The sequence below is a fragment of the Pongo pygmaeus genome, chromosome 15 (genome assembly GCF_028885625.2).
Source record: "Pongo pygmaeus isolate AG05252 chromosome 15, NHGRI_mPonPyg2-v2.0_pri, whole genome shotgun sequence".
NCBI lineage: Eukaryota > Metazoa > Chordata > Mammalia > Primates > Hominidae > Pongo > Pongo pygmaeus.
This window is the reverse complement of record NC_072388.2, coordinates 62,660,087-62,686,550: the sequence shown is the minus strand read 5'-3', so window position 1 is coordinate 62,686,550 and position 26,464 is coordinate 62,660,087. Positions and strand designations below refer to the sequence as shown.

Sequence of the window (26,464 nt, the reverse complement as noted above, 5' to 3'; positions counted from 1 at the left end):
CGGGATTTGGCTATGTTGCCCAAGCTAGTCTCCAACTCCTGGCCTCAAGTGATCCTCCCACCTCAGCCTCCCAAAGTGCTGGGATTACAGGCATGAGCCACTGCAACCGGCCTTAACTTTTCTTAAAACTCCAAGTTCATATATATGTCTGTGGCTACAGAATCTTGCCTGAATTACTTAAGTGACTCAAACTAGATGGCAAAGAACAGAGATTAGACGTTTGATAATGCATTCGGCAAACATATATTAATAGGAAAAATTAGTTGTAAGTTGTACCCACAATTTGGAACAATTGTTTCAAAAACGTTTACCTCTGTGACTACCAGGATGATTCAGGCAAATTATCTGAAATGCACATTTTATTAATGGTCAGTAGCTCAACTCTTCACAAATGTAGAGTTCCTTGTATTCCCAGATTATCCTTCCAATGGTATCACTTCTCAGACTACCTAGCTTTGCATGATTTATTAACAATGGCTTGAGTCACAACAAAGCTCTATAAACCAAAAAGAACTTTCTGGGTTTTTTTGGGGGGTTTTGTTTGTTTGTTCGTTTGTTTTTTGAGACGGAGTCTTGCTCTGTTGCCCAGGCTGGAGTGCAGTGGCGCAATCTTGGCTCACTGCAACCTCTGCCTCCTGGGTTCAAGTGATTCTCCTGCCTCACCCTCCCAAGTAGCTGGGATTACAGGCGCCCGCCACCATGCCTGGCTAATTTTTGTATTTTTAGTAGAGATGGGGTTTCACCATGTTGGCCAGGCTGGTCTTACTCCTGACCTCGTGATCCACCCCCCTCGGCCTCCCCAAATGCTGGAATTACAGGCATGAGCCACCACATCCGGCCATATGCTATCTTTTCCTAAAACCACTTTGCTTGATAGGTTGGATAGTTGCAAGCTAGAGAGCCAATTTTAGGTAGAAGTTGGGCTCTAGGATTTGTGGAGCTGTCTACAAAGCATTGTCTGCTATTTTTTCTCTTCTCTGTTCTATTCATTTCCATTCTATGTCTATTGCTTTCTTTACAGTAAATCCTGCAAAATCATAATGGTAACAGTCTCTGGAGAAAATGTTACAATTTCCTAGTCATTGTTTCCTTCCAGGCATCTATGTTACAAGCCCTTGTTGAAGTGAAAGAACTGTTGCTCCACGTTGTCTAGTACCCCTTAAAGAGTCCAGAATACAATGTCTCAAAATATTTTTAGGTGTCTCTAATTAGACCCTTCTAATTACCTGTGGTGTCCCTTAGCCATCCTAGTTTGGATATTAAATTAATACGTACTTTTAAATCAGCAGATTAAACTAATGACAAGTGCAATGAAACAGATCCTCTGTACTTTGAAGTGATAATCAAATGTTAATGTTAAACCAAACTGAGACACACCTAGTTCTTTTAAAACACAACCCTGGGCCTATAAATGGATGGCTCATATGGTTACATCTCTGACTAGGAAACAGTAAGGGTTGCCATGAACCTGGCCATGCGTACACTCTCCCATGTACCAAAATACAAACATAGTGTGATAACATAGTATGTTGTTGGCCTGGTGCAGTGACTCCCACCTGTAATCCCAGCACTTTGGGAGGCCGAGGCAGGTGGATCACCTGAGGTCAGGAGTTCGAGACCAGCCTAGCCAACATGGTGAAACCCCGTCTCTACCAAAAAAAAAAAAAAAAAAAAAAAAGCCAGGTGTGGTGGCTCATGCCTGTAATTCTAGCTACTTGGGAGGCTGAGGCAGGAGAATCGCTTGAACCCAGGAGGCAGAGATTGCAGTAAGCCGAGATCGTGCCATTGCACTCCAGCCTGGGCAACAAGAGCGAAACTCCATCTCAAAAAAAAAAAAAAAGTATGTTGTCATATTATGCCCCATGCCCCATCAAGCCTCTGTATTTTATAACAAATGATACGTTGGACTCAACAGCCTGCCTGAGAGACTTTGCTAACTCCAATTGCAATAAGCATAAGTTTTGCAAGTTGATCAAAATGAAAGCACATCTGTGACTTGGTACACAAACATGCTGTGACACATGGGTGAGAACCACCGAAGTAGACATTCCGCATATACTTGCACAGTGTACTGAGCAGGTGAACCAAGAGTCACTAACAAAAATCATGGTCTAAGGAACTCAAGAGAGTTGGCCATCCTCATGCCATTAAAGAAATGCTAAATTCACCACTCTAAGTTAGGCAGCAACTCCTTCCTGTCGCCCAATCTCATGGCACAAGAGTTGCTATTTATATTTCTGCATCCTACCCTCATGTATTTATCCTTGCATTCTGCGTGCCTAAACAAGAATGGCAACAGATTTTATCTTAGGAGCTAATTCCAGTCTTATACGTGGGTGCCATGTTTTAAAAAAATTGTGGGGTTCCATCTAGATTTGGCAAGAAAATATACAAGTTGATTAATGACTGATTCTCTGTCATGGGCACAGAAGGTGGTAGTGTGACAATGCTATGATGTATTTATCAACCCTGATGGTAATAGGAGATAATAATGTTAAGTGATTCACCAGATGGGTAAGTGAATTTAAAAACAACACAAAGTCTCTTTATCTGAAGAAGCAGGTATAATATTCATTAATCTGAGGCAAGGTGAGACCATCTCATTACTTATTCCTATTGCATTACTATGTTACTGCAAAAGACAAAAGGAGATTAACTTAGTGCTAAACACTCCTTGTTATGCTATCTCTGTCTAACTCAAGGAACAATCTTTGGCTACAATATTTTTTACCACTTTGGGAGTACTTGTATAAACCTGGATGAAAATAGCTAGCCAAGAAAACAGCTCTGTTTTTCCAAGAGTCTGATCACACCCTGTAAAGGCCAGAGCTCCTTAGTGCATTCTGGTCTTGTTTCCTGTCAAACTTGGAAACTAACAGAAATAAATGTTGGCTAATTGCTCCCTTGACTAATGGTTCTTTCTGACCATTGTCCTAATAAAAGTAGAAAGCCGCATCCAACAAGATGCAAGTTGGTATTGCCAGTTGAACCATAGTCCAACATCCTAGAGATTGAGGAAAAATTAAAAGGAATATGCCATGATTCAGTGGAGCTGTGTACGTGAAGTGCCAAGCATGGAGCCCGGCGGGCAGTAAGCACTAAACAAATGATAGCTGTCATTATTGCAATTATTTCAGTCAGTAACTATGGGGCTTGGAAGAGTATCATTTCAAAAGCACTTTATTGAATAGGCCAATTAAAGTATTAGATTTTAAAAATTCCATAACTGACCTCAGTTTACACAGGAGAAGACTAAAGGCTTAAAGTATTTGCCTAATAAAACTGGTAGTGTCCGTCCCTGAATTAGAAGCTGGACATGTTTTTAACAGAAATAAATGCATCATTTAAAGAAATCCTGTTGTATGTCTTGTTTGTTTTACCCTCAAATGCAAAGTGATGCATTAATCATATTGCTCAGCTCACAATAAAAACAATAAAAATAAAGAGACATTAACATTTCTCTCTCAGGCTAAGATAGGTCTAACCAGCCAAATTAAGCAAGGATATAGAAAACTTAAACAATATATTAATAATAAATAAGATAGACCTTGGCTGGTCTGAGTGCAGTGGTGTTTACAACTAATTGATCACAACCAGCTACAGATTTCTTTGTTCCTTCTTCACTCCCACTGCTTCACTTGGTAAGCCTTTAAAAATAAATAAATAATAACATAGACCTCCTGGATATGATATATAGTAAACTTTACACCTCAAAAATACAGAATGGACCAGACGAGGTGGCTGATGCCTGTAATCCCAGCAATTTGGGAGGCTTAGACAGGTGGATCACCTGAGGTCAGGAGTTCGAGACCATCCTGGCCAGCATGGTGAAACCCAGTCTCTACTAAAAATATAAAAATTAGCCAGGCATGGTGATGAGCACCTGTAATCCCAGCTACTTAGGAGGCTGAGGCAGGAGAATCGCTTGAACTCCAGAGGCAGAGGTTGCAGTGAGTTGGGATTGCACCACTGCACTCCAGCCTGGGAGACAAGAGTGAAACTCCATCTCAAGAAAAACAAAAAAATAGGCGGGGCATGGTGGCTCAGACCTGTAATCTCAGCACTTTGGGAGGCCAAGGTGGGTGGATCACCTGAGGTCACAAGTTCAAGACCAGCCTGGCCAACATGGTGAAACCCCATCTCTACTAAAAATACAAAAATTCGCCATGTGTGCCCACACCTGTAATCCCAGCTACTTGGGAGGCTGAGGCAAGAGAATCACTTGAACCCAGGAGGCAGAGGTTGCTGTGAGCCAAGATCGTGCCATTGGACTCCACCCTAGGCGACAGAGTGAGACTCTGTCTCAAAAAAAAAAAAAAAAAAAAAAAGAGAACATACTTTCTTCCCAAGCACATATGGAGTCAGCAATGAAAATTGGCTATAATATATCATAAGGAAATTTTCAATAGTAGAATAAAGCAAATAAAGAAAATTTTATTTTATTTTATTTGAGACAAGGTCTCATGCTGTCACTCATGCTGGAGTGCAATGGTATGATCATGGCTTATTGCAGCCTCGACCTCCTGGGCTTAAGTGATCCTCCCACCTCAGCCTCCTGAGTAGCTGGGACTGCAGGCACATGCCACCACACCCAACTAATTTATTATTATTTTTTTTGTAAAAGCAGGGTCTCTATATGTTACCCAGGTTGGTCTTGAAGTCCTAGGCTCAGGCAATCCTCCTACCTTGGCCTCTCAAAGTACTGGTACTACAGGCGTGAGCCACATCATCAGGCTCATTTTAGTTAAACAATAATTAGTGAGTAAATAATATAATAAGCTGGGTGCTGTGGCTCACGCCTGTAATCCCAGCACTTTGGGAGGCCAAGGTGGGTGGATCACCTGAGGTCAAGAGTTCAAGAGCAGCCTGGCCAACATGGTGAAACCTCCTCTCTACCAATAATACAAAAAAAGCTAGCTGGGCATGGTGGTGCATGCCTGTAATTCCAGCTTCTCAGGAGGCTGAGGCAGGAGAATCACTTGAACCTGGGAGATGAAGGTTGCAGTGAGTTGAGATCAAACCACTGCACTCCAGCCTGGGCAACAGAGTGAAAGTGAAACTATGTCTCAAAAAAAAAAAAAAAGAGAAAAGAAACCTAAACCAAAGTAAATCAAAGAAAAGCAGATTACCCCTTAATTGTTTAAGGTATTAAAAACAAAGAAAGAAAAAGAAAAGCGAAAGTAAAATAAAGATAAAGCAGAAATCAATTATGTCAAATACAGAGAACCAATGTATAAATTACCATGCCAATTATTTGAGGAAAAAATTTAATGACAGACCACTAATTAGTCAAAACATGAGGAAGAAAGTATAACACTAAATTTTAAAAAATAAGAGGAGTATAGCCATTGAAACAGAAAATTACATAGTATTATGAAAATACATTTGATTTTTTTTTTTTTTTTGAGACAGAGTTTTGCTATTGTCACCCAGGCTGGAATGCAATGGCATGATCTCGGCTCACTGCAACCTCTGCCTCTTGGGTTCAAGCAATTCCCCTGCCTCAGCCTCCCAAGTAGCTAGGATTACAGGTGCCCACCACCACGCCTGGCTAATTTTTGTAATTTTAGTAGAGACAGGGTTTCACCATGTTGGCCAGGCTGGTTTTGAACTCCTGACCTCAGGTGATCCACCTGCCTCGGCCTCCCAAAGTGCTGGGATTACAGACATGAGCCACTGTGCTCGAAAACACATTTGAAAGCCTAGATTTAATAGAACTTGCAATATGCCAAAATTAATCTCAGAGATAGAAAGCCTAGACAAACCTATTTTACTAGAAAAAATAAAGACATAAAATAACTATCCACACAAAAAAGTATGAAGCCCAGATGGTTTCATGAGGAATTCTTCTAAATTTCTAAATATCTGATACTTAGATGCTGCTACATAAATTGTTTTGCAGCTTTTTCCTTTTATTTCTCTTTTATCTGTTTATTTAAAATAGAGACAGGGTCTTGCTATGTTGCCCAGGGTGGTCCTGAATTCCTAGCCTCAAGAGATTCTCTCGCCTTGGCCTCATAAAGTGCTAAGATTACAAACGTGAGCCACCACACCCGGCTTGGACCATTTTAAAATAAGAAAAACTTCCCAATTGTTTTATGAAGCCAGTAACATTTTATGAAGCCAATCAACATAATATTGATTCCAAAATCTGACAAAGACTGTACAAAAAAGTTTATAAACCACTCTCACTTATGAATATGAATGTAAAAAAAATTCCAAGTCAAGTATTAACAGCAAAATCCAAAAGCACATTTTAAAAATACTTTATGTAATCTTGCTCCTTGGTATTTACCCAAATGAGTTAAATACTTACATTCACACAAAAACCTGTAAGTGAATGTTTGTAGCAGCTTTATTCATATTGCCAAAACTCGGTAGCAACCAAGATGTCCTTCAGTAAGTAAATGGATAAATAAATTGTGTTAAACCCAGACAATTGAATATTATTCAGTGCTGAAAAGAAAGAGCTACCAAACCATGAAAAGACAAGGAAGAAACTTAACTGCATATTACTAAATAGGAGAAGTCAATCTCTACATACTGTATGACTCCAAGTATATGATACTCCAGAAAAGACAAAAGTATGGAGACAGTAAAAAGATCAGTGATTGTCAGGATTGGGGGGTTGGAGGGATCAATAGATGGAGCACAGAGGATTTTTAGGGCGGTGAAACTATTCCGTATAATTCTACAATGGTGAATACATGTCATCATACGTTTGTCAAAATCCAAAGAGTATATGACAAGAAGAGTAATCCCTAATGTAAACTATAGACTTTGCATGATAATGTGTCAATGTAGCTTCATGGATCGTAAACTCTGGTGCCGGATGCTGATAGTGGGGAAAGCTGTGTGCATGAGTGTGTGTGTGGAAGGAGGGCAGTATATGGGAATGCTCTGTACTTTCCACTCAATTTTGCTGTAATTCTAAAATTGCTTAAAAACTTAAGCAAGAATTGCTTGAGCCTGGCAGGCGGAGGTTGCAGCCAGCTGATATGGTGCCACTGCACTCGGCCTGGGTGACAGAGTGAGACTCTGTCTCAAAAGGACAACAACAACAAACAAAAAAAAAAAAAAAAGAAGAAAAATGGGCAAAAAAAGGGCCAGGCGCGGTGGCTTACGCCTGTAATCCCAGCACTTTGGGAGGCTGAGGTGAGCGGATCATGAGTTCAGGAGATTGAGACCATCCTGGCTAACATGGTGAAACCCTGTCCCTACCAAAACTGCAAAAAAAATTAGCCAGGCGTGGTGGTGGGTGCCTGTAGTCCCAGCTACTCGGGAGGCTGAGGCAGGAGAATGGTGTGAACCTAGGAGGTGGAGCTTGCAGTGAGCTGAGATCGCACCACTGCACTCCAGCCTGGGTGACAGAACGAGACAATGTTTCAAAAAAAAAAGAAAGAAATAAAAAGAAAAATGGGCAAAAAACATGAACAGACAATTCACAGAAAAATATATGTCTGAAACCCTTATGAGACATTCAACTTCATAAGAGAAATCTGAATAAAAACCAAACAGAAATATCATTTACTATCTATTAGTTTGGCAAAGATTCAAAAGCTTGACAATATACTCTGTTCACGTGGCTCTGTGGAAAGACATTCTCATGTTGTTGCTGAGAGTGCAAAATGGTTCAGCTCCAAATGGAGAAAATTTTGGTAATATCTAGCAAAACTACATATAACTTTACAAGAACTTACCCTGAGGAGATACCTAAAGAAAAACAGAAAGAACATATGCACAAGGTTGTCCATTGCAGCACCAGTTGTTTCATTGACAGATGATTTATCTTAGGGTTTGCCAATGGAGACAGAGAATGGAAGGCAGAAGAAGGGAACAAGAGATGTGCTTCCTGTTTCCAGTTCCAGTCAGGTCCCCCCAGCAGCATGAGGACAGCTGTACATTCAGCCTTTTGCTTCTTCAGGGGCTCACAGCTTCAACTACTTGGCCCCTTCTTTCCAGAAGTTCCAACACCAATCTCAGAATGCACCCAACTGAGCAATATCTGTGGTGCACCAGAGAACCAGTCCCATGGCGCCCCCCAGAGGTCTCAGCTGTGGAGTATCTGCTCTCAAGGACTGAGCACAGCCACCTGGGGCCCCTCCTCTAAGCCTCTAAATTCTATTAATGCTACTTCTCATTTTGTTTCCCCTGCCCTAGGGGTGATGTCTCCTTTCTACAGTTTTTTGTTTTGTTTTGTTTTGTTTTCTTTTGTTTTTGAGACAGAGTTTTGCTCTTGTTGCCCAGGCTGGAGTGCAATGGCACAATCTCGGTTCACTGAAACCTCTGCCTCCCAGGTTCAAGCGATTCTCCTGCCTCAGCCTCCTGAGTAGCTGGGATTACAGGCATGCGCCACCACACCCGGCCTAATTTTTGTCTTTTTAATAGAGATGGGGTTTCTCCATGTTGGTCAGGCTGGTCTCAAACTCCTGACCTCAGGGGATCCGCCTGCCTCAGCCTCCCAAAGTGCTGGGATTACACGCATGAGCCACTGTGCCCAGCCTCTACAGTTATTAATTAAAGGAGACCTAAAGAAGTGAAGGGATATATCTTGTTCATGTAATGGCGATAAACAGAATACGTTTGGCAGAGACATTTAAAATTGGAGTTCCTGCCTGTAATCCCTACTATTGGGGAGGCTGAGGTGGGAGGATCCCTTAAACCCAGGAATTCAAGTCCAGCCTGGCAATATAGTGAGATCCCTTTAAAAAAAAAAAAAAAAAAAAAAAAGAAAGGAAGGAAGGAAGGAAAGAAGGAAGGAAGGAAGAAGGAAGGAAGGGAAGGAGGGAAAAGGAAGGAAGGAGGGAGGGAGGAAGGAAGGAAGGGAAAGAAAGAAAGGAAAGAAAGGAAGAAATACAAAAAACTGGGTTTCCTGAATGACCCTATAAAGCAAAACCAGTTCCCACGCTAAAATGCTTATTTTGGAGCAGTTACTTGAAAAAGACAAAAGCCTACTTTTTTTTTTGAGACAGGGTCTTTCTCTGTCCCCCAGGCTGGAGTGCAATGACGCTGTCTTAGCTCACTGCAACCTCCAACCTCCCGGGTTCAAGTGATTCTCCTGCCTTAGCCTCCCAAGTAGCTGGGATTACATTCATGTGACACCACGCCCGGCTAATTTTTTCTATTTCTGGTAGAGAGGGGGTTTCACCATGTTGGCCAGGCTGGTCTTGAACTCCTGAACTCAGGTGATCCACCCACCTAGGCCTCCCAAAGTCCTGGGATTATAGGCGTGAGCCACCGTGCCCGGCCCCAAAAGTCTATATTCTTTAAGTCCTTCTATTTGGGGTTATCTTTTCTTCAGCAAGCTTAAGCTAAACCCATACTAAGACATTGGATTAAAAATTTAAATTTGAAAACCAAAATGTTAACACTTTCAGAAGATAAAAATTATCTTTTTAGCTTTAGGGTGTGGAATAATGTCTTAAGACATAAGACAAATCACAGAAAGAAGATCTTTTCCGCGCATAATAAAGACCTAGAATCCAGAAAATATCTATTTTTTAAAATCTTTATTTATCTATCTATCTTTATCTATTTTTCTTGAGACAAGGTCTTGCTCTGTTGCCCAGGCCAGAGTGCAATTGTGTGATCTTGGCTCACTGCAGCCTCGACCTCCCAGTCTCAAAGGGTCCTCCCACCTCAGTCTCTCAAGTAGCTGGGATTACAGGCATAAGCCACTGCACAAGGCCTCAGAATATATCTAGAACTTCTATAAATCAATACGAAAAAATAAACAAACGACTAGAATAGCTGGACTGCAACTTTAGAGAAGAAAAAATTCCAAATGGTCAATAAATGGGAGGGAGGGGGGTGGTAATGCTCAATCTTATTAGTAATCAGAAAAATTTAAATGAGGGCCATAGTGAGGTAACGCTTTTACCCATTAGATTGGCAAAATTAAGAAATCTTAGGCCGGGCATGGTGGCTCACACCTGTAATCCCAGCACTTTGGGAGGCCAAGGTAGGCGGATCACGAGGTCAGGAGATGGAGAACATCCTGGCTAACACGGTGAAACCCCATCTCTACCAAAAATACAAAAAATTAGCCGGGCATGGTGGCACATGACTGTAGTCCCAGCTACTCGGGAGGCTGAGGCAGGAGAATCACTTGAATCTGGGAGTTGGAGGTTACAGTGAGCTGAGATCACGCCACTGATTCCAGCCCGGGCAATAGAATGAGACTCCGTCTAGAAAAAAAAAAAAAAAGAAAAAGAAATTTGAAAATACTAAGCATTGGTGAGGATATGAATCACTAGGAACTTTTCACATGCCACTACTGGAACTATAAGCGGAAGTGGAAGTTGGTAAAACAATTTTAAACATCAATTTCACATTATCTTAGAAAATTTGAAAATTTGCAAACCTTAAAACAGAGAATTTCTACTCCTGGGCATATACTATGTATAGCTAGAGCATGTGCAAAATGTACATGTAGGCTAGGTATACAGTGGCTCACACCTGTAATCCCAGCACTTTGGGAGGCTGAGGAGAGAGGATCACTTGAGCCCAGGAGTTCAAGGCAAGCTGGGGCAACATAGTGAGATCCCATCTCTACAAAAAATTTTAAAATTAGCCAAACTCAGTTATGCGTGCCTATAGTCTGGCTACTACGGAGGCTGGGAGGATTGCTAGAGCCCAGGAATTAGAGGCTGCAGTGAGCTATGATTGCGCCACTGCATTCCAGCCTGGGTGACACAGCAAGACCCTGTTAAAAAAAAAAAAGTAAATACATAAATAATGTACATGGATAAAAATGACTCATATATATTTCCAGCAGCATTATTTTTCTAAATGAAATATTAATGAATAATTTACTTATAATAAAACGCACAAATTTTAAATGTACGGTTCAATGAGTGCTACCAACTTCACAATCAAAGTTTTTTTGTTTTGTTTTGTTTTTTGCAATGAAGTCTTGCTCTGACACCCAGGCTACAGTGCAATGGCATAATCTTGCTCACTGCAACCTCCGCTTCCTGGAGTAGCTGGGTCTACAGGGGCATGCCACCATGCCCAGCTAATTTTTGTATTTTTAGTAGAGACAGGTTTCCCCATGTTGGCCAGGCTAGTCTCAAACTCCTGACCCCAGATGATCTACCCGCCTTGGCCTCCCAAAGTGCTGGGATTACAGGCGTGAGTCACTGTGCCCGGCCCTTATTGTCTTTTTAATTTTCACCATTTCATTGTCATCTTGATTTGCATTTCCCTAATGACTACTGATGTTGAGCATCTTTTATGTGCTTATTGGACATTTGCATTTTTTTGGAAAAATGTCTAGTCTATTCAGATACTTTGCTCTTTTTTTTTTTTTTTTGAAACAGAGTCTCACTTTGTCATCCAGGCTGGAGTGCAGTGACACAATCTCAGCTCACTGAAACCTCTGCCTCCTGGGCTCAAGCAATCCTTCTACCTCAGCCTCCCAAGTAGCTGGGACTACAGGCCCATGGCATTATACTGAGCTAATTTTTACATTTTTTGTAGAGACGGGGGGCTCTTACTATATTGCCCAGGCTGGTCTCGAACTTCTGGGCTCAAGCAATCCACCTGCCTTGGCCTCTTAAAGTGCTGGGATTACAGGCATGAGCCACTGCATCTGGCACTTTCCTCATTTTTTAAATAGAATTGTTTGTTTTTACTGTGGAGTTGCAAAAATTCTTTAATTATTCTGGATACAAGTTCCATACCTGACATATGACTAGCAAATATTTTCTCCAATTCTGTGTGTTGCCTTCGTTGTATTGATGATGTCCTTTGAAGTACAAAAGTTTTTCATTTTGATAAAGTCCAATTTATCTATTTTTTTCTTTTGTTGCTATAATTTTGGTATCCTATTAAGAAACCATCACCTGACCCAAAGTCACAAAGATATACACATAGGCTTTCTTCTAAGAGTTTCATAGTTTTAGCTCTTACTTTTTAGGTCAATGATCCACTTTGAGTTAATTTTTGTGTATTGTGTGATGTAGGGGTCCAGCTTCAGTCTTTTGCATCTGAATATTCAATTGTCCCAACACCATTCATTGAAAAGACTATTTTTTCCCATTGAATTTTCTTGGCACTCTTGTTAAAAATCAATTGACCATAATCTAAGAGTTATTCATTCCTTCCTGTACTTCTGAATTTACATCTTATATAATTTCCTGCATCCTTAAGAGTTTCCCTTAGCATTTCTTGTTGTGGCAGCATTACTTATAATAGTAACACAAATTAAAAGCTCCCCAGTGTCCAAAGATGAAAGAATGGATTGATAAAATGAGTTATTTTCTTACAATGGAATATCATCTAACAATGAAAATGAATCTACTATAACTACATACAAAAGCACAGACACCACTTAGGAACAGAATACTAACAACCCTGGCTTTTGTTCTCTGTGAGATGAGAATTCACTGTAATGTTTTGTAGCAGAGGAAGAATATTATCTAATTTACATTCTTACAGGATTAATTTGGCTGCTGTGTTGAGCACAGACGGTCGGGGGAGAAAGAGAGGCAAAGACAGATGTTGGCAGATCCACTGTGAGGCCATTGCAATAATTCAGGCAAGAGATGACGGTGTCTTGGACCAAGGTGGTGGTAAGTGGGAATGGTAAATGACAGAACTCTGGCTATATGTTGAAGGCACAACCAACAAAACTTTAGGGTGTCAGTGAAGGAAAGGAATCAAGTAGGTACTATAGGTATTAGAATGAAAAGAAAATGAGTAAACTTTATTCTTCAAAATAATAGCTTAGTTGGCATAATGATATTACAAAAACTGAAGAATGGTAAGTGAAAGGCGTCAGTGACCCCAATGTTTATAGTCTGAACAAATGAAGAAACAGTCTTATATTGTTGTCTGCACTTTTCTATATTTTTGAAGTATTTTGTAATACATAAATGGTGAGAATACATAACTTTTAAAAACAAGCCTGGGTGTGGTGGCTCATGCCCATAATCCCAGCACTTTGGGAAGTCAAGATGGGCAGATTGCATGAGCCCAGGAGTTCGAGACCAGAATGGGGAACATGGTGAAACCCCATCTCTACAAAAAATACCAAAAAATTAGCCAGGCATAGTGGCGCATGCCTGTAGTTCCAGCTACTTGAGAGTCTGAGGTGGGAGGATCACCTGAGCCGAGGAAGTCGAGGCTGCATTGCACTGCACTCCAGCCTGGGTGACACAGTGCGACCCTGTCAAAAGGAACTAGAAATGCAAATTAAAATATTAATTGAAATATTTGGATATTTTCACCTTTTTTTTTTTTTTTTTTGAGACAGAGTTTTGCTCTTGTTGCCCAGGCTGGAGTGCAATGGCGCGATCTCGGCTCACTGCAACCTCTGCCTCCCGGGTTTAAGCGATTCTCCTGCCTCAGCCTCCTGAATAGCTGGGATTACAGGCATGTGCCACCATGCCCAGCTAATTTTGTATTTTTAGTAGAGACGGGGTTTCTCCATGTTGGTCAGGCTGATCTTGAACTCCCGACCTCAGGTGATCCGCCCACCTCAGCCTCCCAAAATGCTGGGATTACAGGCATGAGCCACCACACCCGGCCTTGGATATTTTCAAAATAAGAATAATATTTAAGAAATGAGGTACTAGAAAACACTGATGCTAATGGGAATATCTCAAAGATTAACATGTCCTTTCAGGGCTGGAAATACACACACACACGCAAATATCTCCATTAAGATACGTACATACGTAAGACCAGGCATGATGGTTCATGCCTGTAATTCCAGCAGTTTGGGAAGCCAAAGAGGGCGGATCACTTGAGGTCAGGAGTTTGAGACCAGCCTGGCCAACCTGGTGAAACCCCATCTCTACTAAAAATACAAAAATTAAGCGGGTTTGGAGGTAGGCACCTTAATCCCAGCTACTCAGGAGGCTGATGCTGGAGAATTTCTTGAACCCCAGAGGTTGAGGTTGCAGTGAGCTAAGATTGGACCACTGCACTCCAGCCTGGGCAACAGGGAGAAACTCTGCCTCAAAAAATAAAAACAGAAATAAAAAATAAAAATATCAATATGTACTTTCAAACTTTTCATAAAATCCCGTATTACGATAATTATATATCCATGATAACTGGTTTTATCTACTTAAAAAAACTCTTTATGGATGCATCTTTAGCACCTAGGAAAACCGCAGGCACATAATATGCCGTCAATAGATAGTTGTTGAATTAATGAATAAATAAAAGAAGCTTTATTTATTTTATTTTGTTTACTTGTTATCTGAACTCCACAAATGCTATGTTTGACTTACACTATTCTGCACAATAAGAATTAAGAAATTGGACAAATGTAGCCAGGCGTGGTGACTCACGCCTGTAATCCCAGCACTTTGGGAGGCCGAGGCAGGTGGATCACGAGGTCAAGAGATTGAGACCATCCTGGCCAACATGGTGAAACCCTGTCTCTACTAAAAATACAAAAATTAGCTGGGTGTGGTGACGTGCGCCTGTAGTCTCAGCTACTTGGGAAGATGAGGCAGAAGAATCACTGGAACCCAGGAGGCGGAGGTTGCAGTGAACTGAGGTCACACCGACGCACTCCAGCCTGGCAACAGAGTGAGACTCTACCTCAAAAAAAAAAAAAGAAAAAGAAAAAGAAATTGGACAAATGCAGTTGCTCACACCTGTAATCCCAGCACTTTGGGAGGCCAAGGCAGGAGGATCACTTAAGGCCAGGAGTTCGAGACCAGCCTGAGCAACATAGCAAGACCTAATTTCTACAGGAAAAAAGAAAAAAGAATTAAGAGACTGACATAGTTGTGTTGTTATTATCAGAGTAAATTTCAGTCATTACTAAATCAGTCTGAAGAACTTTAAACAAACAAACAAAATAACCCAAGGATGAATTTTCTTTTCTTTTCTTTTCTTTTTTTTATTTTTTTCTGAGATGGAGTCTCACTGTGCCACCCAGGCTGGAGTGCAGGGGTACAATCTCAGCTCACTGCAACCTCTGCCTCCTGGGATCAAGCAATTTTTATGCCTCAACCTCTCAAGTAGCTAGGATTACAGGTATGTGCCCCCATACCTGGCTAGTATTTGTATTGAATTTTCTAAAAGAGATATTTTAATCTGTGAAATATATGAACATATTAAATTAAGAAACTCAGAAGAGTTCCTTAAATATTCTTTGCTATGTGTATCTTGGAATGTGCCTACTCAAAACAGATTACCAAAAAAATGAGACTGCCTTTTGAGATGGAAGATAGAGCAGCTTATGTTCTATAGGACAGGATTCTATGTTGGTACATTTATCATTCTTACTAGGTGATAGCAAAGCAGACTCAACACAGTAGTTACTCAAGTGTGGTTATCATACCACTAGGGGGGACACATGATTATTTTAGTTGATGAAATACAGACACGTTAAAAAAAAAAAATCTGCATTTCCATGGATATTAATGATTAGGACTAGGTTAAAGAAAGCATTACAATGAAAGGAGTATGAGTCAACTTAAAATTATTTTATTTTTAAAATAATAGCACAGTTAGCATGATATTGCAAAAATTATGAAGTTTTAGAAATACTAGGTTAAAAGTATAAGGAAGGGTACAAAGCATGTTGTATGCCATTAATAGGGAGTTATTAATTGAATTAGATTTGGAAACAGAATTGAGAATCCAGACACATGCTACTTCCAAATGATCCATAGACAATGATTCAAGGAACGGATAAACAGTATATTAGAGAAGAGGTGCTAGAGCTTAGCTGTGGGTTTATCATATACAAAGATAGGTAGTTCTTATGTTAATCAGCGGTCTGCTTGTTAAGTGCCAGTTGGTCTGTTATATGTCTGGCTTCACTTATATGTATATTTTTTCTTTTTTTGATCCACTGCTAAGAATCTGTCTTCACATATATTATCTATTTGAGAAAGAAAAGTACAAGAAGATAAGCACTATAGATTTGTATTCTACCTCCTCTCATATTTGGTATGGCAGAACATGTATATGGATATTTAATAAATATTTTAATACTAATGAAAGAGCAGTATGTAACATAGAATTTGATTCAGAAAAAGAACATTTCTTTTCTTTTTTTTTTTTTTGACAGGGACTTGCTTTGTCACCCAGGCTGGAGCACAGTGGCGTGATCATAGTGCACTGCAGCCTTGAAATCCTGGGATCCTGGGATCTTTCTGTTTCTGCCTCCCAAAGTGCTGGGATTACAGGTGTGAGCTACTGCACCCGGCCAATATATGCATTATTATTTTTTATTTTTACTTTTTTGATACAGGGTCTGTATCAAAAGCCTCTGTCACCCAGGCTGGAGTGCAGTGGAGTGATCTCAGCTCACTGCAGCCTTGACCTCCCAGGGCCTCTCGAGAGCTGGGACTACAGGCACGTGCCACCATACCGGACTAATTTTTGTTTTCTTTTTTTTTTTTTTGGTAGAGACAGGGTCTCGCCATGTTGCCCAGGCTGGTCTTGAACTCCTGGGTTCAAGCTACCCTCCAGCCTCTGCCTCCCAAAGTGTTGAGATTACAGGTGTGAGCCATGGCACCTGGTCTGCATTATTATTTACCAGTAAAATTATCCTGCTTTGGTATATTTTAAGTAAATTGTTAAACTCTGGCTTACTAAAAATTATGGCTTTCTTCTGACGATTTCTTCTTCTACGACAATAGTTAAACATTGTAAAACAGAGAGGTAGAGAATCCACCAAATCACGCACTTCTGTCATAACTGTGTTCTACACTCCTCAGCTGAACCTGAAATAATAATTTTTCTCTGGTGAATTATTATGATTTTCAAATTCAGAAGAGAATTTCTCAGACCTCACAGATTAGAGGAATTACAAAATTAGAAATACTGGCTAAGGCCGGGAATGGTGGCTCATGCCTATAATCCCAGCACTTTGGGAGGTTGAGGTGGGAGGATCACTTGAGCCCAGGAGTTCCAGACCAGCCTGGGCAACATGGTGAAACCCCATCTCCACTATGTTGCCCATGGCTGGTGTCGAACTCCTGGGCTCAAGAGATCCTCCCATCCCAGCCTCCCAAAATGCTGGGATTACAAGTGTGAGCCGCCACACTCAGCTGGCCTCCTTTTATTTCTGCTTCTCATTGCGTTAGTTGACAACCAAGCAAATTTATCTTGAGAGCTCAGACAAAAGTGAGCATGATTAATTTGAAAATCATAATTTAGTAGCATTATTTTTTAATCTAGCATGTTTATTTTGAACATTTATCAATAAACCTCTTTGCTACTAATAGACTATTACAAATCAAAATAATAATTTTTGTGGGATACAAGAATAAAATACTGAAAAATCTAAACACAATGTCTATAAAAATGTGGTCTCTTGAATATTGAAATTTAAAAAAATATGTTTTCTAGTTAGTTTTTAAAATAATGTGATATTTTAGTGACTTCAATAATCATTAAGATTCTTAGAAGAACGAACATTATATTCATGCTGGGCGCAGTGGCTCACGCCTGTAATCCCAACACTTTGGGAGGCTGAGGTGGGCGGATCACCTGAGGTCAGGAGTTCAAAACCAGCCTGGCCAACATGGCGAAAGTAAAATACAAATATTAGCCAGGTGTGGTGGTGCATGCCTGTAGTTCCAGCTACTCAGGAGGCTGAGACAGGAGAATCACTTGAACCCAGGAGGTGGAGGTTTCACTGAGCCGAGATTGTGTCACTGCACTCCTGCCTGGGGGACAGAGTGAGACCCCATCTCAAAAAAAAAAAAAAAAGAATGAACATTATATTCTAATATTATCTATTTCCAGAAGTCAATGAGAAATGAATGTGTCAAGAAAAAAATAGAAGAATCAGACAAATACACAAGCTAAAACAAAAATCAAGAGCAAATGTCAAGAACAACAAAAAGAATCAAATCATGTTCAGACTTTTTCTTCTGCAACATTAGATACTAGAAAGTAAAAAAACAAAATCCTAGTATTTTGATAGAAAGAGGTAGAGTCCCAGGACTTCTATATTTAGTCAAGATGTCACTCCATATGTGAAGACAACACAAACAAAATTCAGATATGCAAGGGGTCTGAAGATATATACCACCAATAACTCTTCCTGAAAAAACACTCAAAGATTCTAGCTAATCAAGAGCATGGCCAAAATAGAGATTCAAAAATAAAGAGATTGGCTGGGCGCTGTGGCTCACGCCTGTAATCCCAGCACTTTGGGAGGCCGAAGCGGGTGGATCACCTGAGGTCAGGAGTTCCAGACCAGCCTGGCCAACCTGGTGAAACCCCGTCTCTACTAAAAATACAAAAATTAGCCGGGCAGGGTGGCAGGTGCCGGTAATCCCAGCTACTCGGGAGGTTGAAGAAGGAGAATCACTTGACCCCGGAAGGTGGAGGTTGCAGTGAGCTGAGATCACACCACTGCACTCCAGCCTGGGCGACAGAATGAGACTGTCTCACAAAAAAAAAAAAAAAAAAAAAGAATAAGGAGATCACTGTATTGAAAGATTGGTGGTGAGAAATAAGCTCCCATTTAATAATAGAATAGTATTATAATAATTATGAACAATCATAAAACAAATCAGACTATTATTAATAAGTATTAGAAAAATTCAAATGTCCTAATAACTTTTAATTTTAATTAATTAATTAATTTTTTTTTTGAGGTGAAGTCTTGCTCTGTTGCTGAGGCTGGAGTGCAGTGGCATGATCATGGTTCACTGCAGCCTTGAACACCTGGGCTCACGCAATCCTCCCTCCTCAGCCTCATGAGTAGCTGGGACCATAGGTGCACGCCACTACTCCCAGTTAATTTTTAAAAATTATTTGCAGAGACAAGGTCTTGCTATGTTGCCCAGGCTAGCCCCAAACTCCTGGACAAAAGGGATTCTCCCATCTGCCTCTCAAAATGCTGGGATTACAGGCATGAGCCACCATGTCTGGCCAATTTTTAATTTTTTTGAAGTGTACAATTTAATAGCTACTAATATATTCACAATGATGTATCCATTAATACAATCCATTTTAGAATTTTTTTATCCTCAAAAAAGAAAAACCTCACACTGTTTAGCCTTCACCCCATCACCATCACCCCACTCCCTGTCCTAAGCCACTACTAATCTACTTTCCATCTCTAAAGATTTCCCTAATCTGGACATTTCATATAAATGGAATCATATAATATATGGTCCTTTGTGACTGGCTTCTTTCTCTTGGCATAATATTTTAAAGTTTCACCCATCTTGTTCTATGTATCAGCACTTCATTCCTTTTTATGGCCAAATAATATCCCGTATAGAATATATGCCACTTATTATATTTCAAATAACATTCCAGATTAATTGGTTGATAGGCATTTGTTTTTTTTACACCTTTGAGCTATTAAAATAATGTTGTTGTCTGGCCACAGTGCCTCATGCCTATAATCCCAGCACTTTGGGAAGCTGAGGTGGGAGGATTACTTGAGCCCAGGAGTTCAAGATCAGCCTGGGGAACAAAGTGAGACCCCCGTCTACCCCAAAAATCAAACAAATTAGCTGGGGCAGTGCATGTCTGTAGTCCCAGCTATTTGGGAGGCAGGCTTGTGCTAGCAAATAGTAGGTCTTATTTATTCTTTCTATTTTTTTGTATCCACTAACCATTAACCTGGGCCAGGTGTGGTGGCTCATGCCTGTAATCTCAGCACTTTGGGAAGCCAAGGAGGGAGTATTGCTTGAGCCCAGGAATTTGAGACCAGCCTAGACAACATAGGGAGACTGTTTCTACGAAGAATAAAAAATATTAGCTGGCTATGGTGACAAGCACCTGTAGTACCAGCTACTGGGAAGGCTGAGGTAGGAGGATTGCTTGAGTCTGGTATGTTGAGGCTGCATTGAGTTGAAATAGGGCCATTGCACTCTAGCCTGGGTGACAGAGTAAGAACCTGTCTCAGAAAAAAAAAATGTTCTTTCCTTGCAGTGTTTTTGTCTGGTCTTGATAACAGTATAATACTGGCAAAGAACGTTTTAGGGAGTGTTCCCTCCTCTTCTATTTTTTGAGAGTTTGTGAAATATAGGTGTTAACTCTTCAAAGATTTTGTAGACTTGGGCTGGGCGTTGTGGCTCACACTTGTAATTCCAGCACTTTGGGAGGCTGAGGCGGGTGAATCACCTGAGGTCAGGAGTTTGAGACCAGCCTGGCCAACATGATGAAAACCCGTCTCTACTAAAAATACAAATGCGCCGGGCATGATGATGCATGTCTGTAGTCCCAGCTATTTGCGAGGCTGAGACAGGAGAATCACTTGAACCTGGGAGGTGGAGGTTGCAGTGAGCTGAGATTGCGCCACTGCACTCCAGCCTGGACCACAGAAATGAAACTCCATCCCCCCAAAAAAAAAGATTTGTTAGACTTCAGCTGAGAAGTCAAGTGGGCCTGGATTTTCAATTATGAGATTTCTTTTTTTTTTTTTTTTTTTTTGCAGAGACAGGATCTTGCTCTGCCTCCCTGGCTGGAGTGCAGTAGCATGGTCATAACTCACTGCAACCTCGAACTCCTAGGCCCAAGGGACCTTCCTGCCTCAGCCTCCTAAGTAGCTGGGACTACAGGTGCATGCCACCACGTCCAGCTAATTTTTAAAAATTTTATAGAGATGGGGGTATCACTATGTTGCCCAGGCTGGTCTCAAACTCCTGGCATCAAGTGATCCTTCTGCCTTGGACTCTCAATGTTCTAAGATTACAGGTGTGAGCCACTGTACCCAGCCCTTTCTTCTTTTTAAATATGGGTGTCTACCGTTATAAATTTCAAATTAAGCACTGCTCTGTGTGTGTGTTGGAATGTTTTCAAAGCTCCAGCCCTGTGCCTTAGCCTTCACTTCCTGCTTATGCAGAACCCTCAAGGTTCATTCTAGACATGAGCAGAGCATTGCACTTGCACATGGCCTTTTAGGTTTCCAGTAATATGTTTAACCTTTGCAAAGTTTCACATGAACATCTCATTCCACAGTTTTCTTTTTTAATTGTTTTTTGGTGGGTAACAAGGTGGGTCACCTTCTTAGCTCTAACTGGTATCACTGCCTCAGGCATCTGCAGTGTTAAGTGATTGCCACTGATCGTTTTCAACAAATGCCCTAGGGATAAAGCTAGTCACACGTAGTGAGCCTACTCAGGTCAAATAAAGACAGGCCTTGGGAATGGAGATTTTCAGGGAGCTGCAACAGGTTAAATAGTGACAATTCTCTGGGGATAAAAGTTAAGCCTACCCTGAAACTAAAGAGCATAGAATGGAAATAGTGTAAGTTAAAAGCTATAAAACTCACTGTTCTTTCTGATATTCAGCAAGGGGTTTTTTTTGTTTGTTTTTTGCTTTTTTTTTTTTTTTGCTTTGTTTTGTTTCGAGACAGAGTCTCCCTCTGTCACCCGGGCTGGAGTGAAGTGGTGTGATCTCAGCTCACAGCAACCTCTGCCTCCTAGGTTCAAGCAATTCTCCTGCCTCGGCCTCCCAAGTAGCTGGGAATACAGGCACGTGCCACAATGCCCAGCTAATTTTTGTATTTTTAGTAGAGACAGGGTTTTGCCATGTTGGGCAGGCTGGTCTTGAGCTCCTGAACTCAAGTGATGCGACTGCCTCAGCCTCCCAAAGTGCTGGGATTACAGGCATGAGCCACCATGCCCAGTCCAGCAGTTTTTCTTGAATAAATGCTTCTAAGATAGTGCAAGCTGTTGGTTAATTTCTAATGTTTTGAACAATTTGATTTGGACAATTTTTAGACAAGTTCCTTTTATGAATGAACAGATTTTCATAGGTCCTTACTCCATTATTCTTTTTTTTTTTTTTTTTTCCCAAGATGGAGTCTTGCTCTGTCGCCTAGGCTGGAGTGCAGTGGCATGATCTCAGCTCACTGCAACCTCTGCCTCCCAGGTTCAAGTGAGTCTCCTGCCTCAGCCTCCCGAGTAGCTGGGACTACAGGCGTGCACTGCCATGCCCAGCTAATTTTTTTTTTTTTAATAGAGATGGGATTTCACCATGTTGGCCAGGCTGGTCTCGAACTCCTAACCTCAAGTGATCCATCCACCTCAACCTCCCAAAGCGCTGGGATTACAGGCATGAGCCACTGTGCCCAGCCTCAATTACTCCATTATTCTAGAAGTGCTTCTACACAAGTACATTTTGAAGTTTCGTTATTTATATAGGATGTTTGGGGTGCTATATTTTATTGTTGATTTCTCACTTAATTGCAGTTTCCTTATGTACCAAATTTTAAATCGTAGAAGCTAGATTAGTAAGTTGAAAAGAAGCAGGTGAAATTAACTTTAATAGATCCAAAATGTTATTTCAGGCTGTAATCGGTATAAAAATTATTGGGAAGATTTTTATAATATTGTCTTTGAAATGTAGTAAGTTTTTATATTTTTATATTTTACTGAGTTTACCTGGTATACAATAAACCATATATAATATAAAGTATACAATTTAATAAGTTTTATATATCCATGAAACCACATCAGTACAATCAAGTAATGAAAATATCCTATATTTACCTCAAAAGTTCTCCCGGCCGGGTGCAGTGGCTCACGCCTGTAATCCCAGCACTTTGGGAGGCTGAGGTGGTGGATCACCTGAGGTTAGAAGTTCAAAACCAGCCTGGCCAACATGGTGAAACCCGGTCTTTACTAAAAATACAAAAAGTTAGCTGGGTGTGGCGGTGCTCGCCTGTAATGCCAGCTACTAGAAGGCTGAAGCATGAGAATCACTTGAACCCAGGAGGCAGAGGTTGCAGTAAGAGGAGACTGTGCTGCTGCACTACGGCCTGGGCAACAGAATGAGACTCCATCTCAAAAAAAAAAAAAAAAGTTATCCTGTGCTCCTTTGCAATTCCCTGCCTAGTCATCCATCCCAAAACAAGCACTGATTTCTTTTCTGAAATAATTTCCTTTCTGGATATAAGTGCTTTATCAGATATGTGATTAGCAAGTACATTTCCCAGTGTCTGGCTAGTCTTTTCATTCCTTAGCAGTGTTTTTTGAAGAGAAAGAGTTCTAAATTTTTTGAAAAAATCAAATTTTTAAAATTCTCTTTATGAATTGTTTATATAATAGGTAAGAACTATGCCTAGTCCAAGACTACAATATTTTTCCTATGTTTTCTTCTAAATGTTTATAGTTTTAGGTTTAAATTTATGTCTCTGATCTATTCTTAATTAATGTTTGTACATGGCACCAAGTATGCATTGAAACTTTTTTTTTGCACATGGATATTCAATTTTTCTAGTTCCATTTGTTAAAAAGACACTGACTTGTACTTCACCTTTTGTTCACAATCAAGTGACCATATATGTATGGGTTTATTTCTACTTGCCCTATTTGCCTATATTGATGCTATCTATAATCACATTATCTTGACTTCCATGAATTCGTAATAAATCTTAAGTCAGATAGTATCAGTTCTCCAACTTTGCTCTTTTTCAGAGTCATTTTCGCTAATCTAGGTAATTTGCATTTCCATATAAACGTTATGGTCTTCAGTTATTTAGATCTTTTTTTGGCTCATGATTTTACAATGAAAAAATAAATTTAAAAAGACTTTTAATTCCTTTCATCAATGTTTTGTAGTATTTTACTAGATATGTCTTGCAAATCTTTTACCAGAATATTCCCTAAGCATTTTATATGTTTTGATGTATTTTTAAAATATATTATTGTAACTGGATTTCTAATTTCAGTTTTTGATTGTTTATTACTAGCATAAAGAAATAAAACTGGGGCTGGGCGCAGTGGCTCATGCCTCTAATCCCAGCACTTTGGGAGGCCGAGGCGGGTGGATCACGAGGTCAGGAGATTGAGACCATCCTGGCTAACACAGTGAAACCCCGTCTCTACTAAAAATATAAAAAATTAGCCGGGCATGGTGGCGGGCACCTGTAGTCCCAGCTACTCGGGAGGCTGAGGCAGGAGAATGGCATGAACCCGGGAGGCAGAGCTTGCAGTGAGCTGAGATTGCGCCACTGCACTCCAGCCTGGGCTACACAGCAAGACTCTGTCTCAAAAAAAAAAAAAAAGAAATAAAATTGGCCAGGCATGGTGGCTCACATCTGTAATCCCAGCACTTTGGAGGCCAAGGCAGGTAGATCACCTGAGGTCCGGAGTTCGAGACCAGCCTGGCCAACATGGTGAAACCCCATCTCTACTAAAAATACAAAAATTAGCCGGGCATAGTGACGGACACCTGTAATCCCAGCTACTCAGGAGGCTGAGGCAGGAGAATTGCTTGAACCCGAGAGGCAGAGGCTGCAGTGAGCCAAGATTATGCCATTGCACTGTGGCCTGGCCAACAAGAGCAAAACTCTGTCTCAAAAAAAAGAAAATAAAAGAAATGAATTGATTTTTGTATGTTAATCTTGTATCCTGGTGACTTTCCAAATTTATTTTCCAGTTCTAGCAACTTTCTTTTTTTTAATTTCAAAGGATTTTCTGTTTGAGCAATCACATATAAGCAGTTTTACCACTTCCTTTACAATTTGAATCTTTCTAGTTTTTTTTCTTGCTTTATTGCACTGGCTAGAACTCCTAGTACAATATTGAAAAAAAAAATTTGGGCTGGGTGCGGTGGCTCACGCCTGTAATCCCAGCACTTTGGGAGGCTGAGGCCAGTGGATCACGAAGTCAGGAGATCGAGACCATCCTGGCTAACACGGTGAAACCCTGTCTCTACTAAAAATACAAAAAATTAGCCAGGCGTGGTTGTGGGCACCTGTAGTCCCAGCTGCTTGGGAGGCTGAGGCAGGAGAATGGCGTGAACCCAGGAGGCAGAGCTTGCAGTGAGCTGAGATCGAGCCACTGCACTCCAGCCTGGGTGACAGAGTGAGACTCCATCTCAAAAAAAAAAGAAAAAAATTTATGAGAATAGATATCTTTGCCTTGTTCCTATACTTAGGGAAAAACCTTTAATCTTTTACCATTCATGATATTATCTGTATGTTTTATGTAGATGCTTTATATCACATTGAGAAAATCCATTTTATTTCTAATTCTCTGACATACATTTACTTATTTATTTATATATTTCGAGACAGGGTCTCATTCTGTTGCCCAGCTGGAGTGCAGGGGAGCAATCATAGCTCACTGCAACCTTTAACTCCTGGCCTCAAAGGATCCTCCCACCTCAGCCTCTCGAGTAGCTGGGACTACAGACTTGTGTCACCATGCCCAACTAATTTTTTTTTTTTTTTTTGAGACGGAGTCTCACTCTGTCACCAGGCTGGAGTGCCGTGGTGCAATCTCAGCTCACTGCAACCTCTGCCTCCCAGGTTCAAACAATTCTCCTGCCTCAGACTCCCAAGTAGCTGGGACTACAGGCACATGCCACCATGCCCAGCTAATTTTTGTATTTTTAGTAGAGACAGGGTTTCACCGTGTTGGCCAGGATCTCCTGACCTTGTGATGTACCCACCTTGGCCTCCCAAAGTGCTGGGATTACAGGCGTGAGCCACTTCGCCTGGCCTAATTTTTATTTATTTGTTTTTATTTTTATTTTTGAGAAAGGGTCTCACTTGGTAGCCCAGGCTGCAGTGCAGTGGTGCTATCATGGCTCACTGTAGCCTCGGCCTTCTAGGCTCTAGTGATCCTCCCACCTTAGCCTCCCAACTAGCTGGGACCACAGGTATGCACCACCATACTCGACTAATGTTTTAATTTGTTTCTAGAGATAGGGTCTCCCTGTGTTGCCCAAGCTGGTCTTGAACTCTTGGGCTCAAGCAGTCCTCCTGCCTTGGCCTCCCAAAGTGCTGGGATCATAGACATGAGCCGCCACGCCTGGCCTGACATTTATTTTAGGTCTGAAATGGATATTGGACTTTGTTATAGCTTTTTCTGCATGTATTGAGAGATTACCATACAGTTTTTCTTTTTTAGTCTTGTTAATCTGTTACATTGGTTTATTGATTATAATTTAAAGGATATCGCAACTTGAACTAGCTTCATTTTAAGTGCTCAGTATCTCATGCGAGATGAGGCTGGAAAAAGAAGTGGGTGGAGAATGATGACCTACGTCTTTTTTTGTTTGTTTGTTTTTGTTTTTTATGTTTTTTGAGACAGGGTCTGGCTCTGTCACCCAGGCTGGAGTACAGTGGAGTGATCACGGGTTACTGCAACCTCTGCCTCCCAGGCTCAAGCTATCCTCCCATCACAGCCTCCTGAGTAGCCAGGACTACAGGCATATGCCACCGTGCCCAGCTAATTTTGTGTGTGTGTTTTTTTGTAGAGACAGGATTTTTCCATGTTGCCCAGGTTGGTCTCCAAACTCCTGGGCTCAAGCAATCCACCTGCCTCGGACTCCTAAAGTGCTGGGATTACAAGCATGTCACCTCACCCAGCTGACAAAATGGACATAGGAACAATCAGGAAGCAGAGTCTAAGGCTTTGCAAGAGAACTGCGATAGTCTGGAATTGTCGAATCCAAGGGCAGAAAGAAAAGGCAGGATCTGAAATAAAGAATCATCAAGTCAGGTATGGTGGTGTGCACTTGTAGTCCCAGCTATTCAGGAGGCTGAGGCAGGAGGGTTGCT

At 40.9% G+C, this 26,464-nt stretch overlaps 1 protein-coding gene across 1 annotated transcript in view; it reads right to left on the bottom strand.

Annotated features, from left to right (window-relative positions):
- SYNE2 (spectrin repeat containing nuclear envelope protein 2) overlaps nt 1–26,464 on the bottom strand; it is a 433,601-nt gene that overhangs the window by 368,756 nt on the left and 38,381 nt on the right. The window lies entirely within an intron of this gene.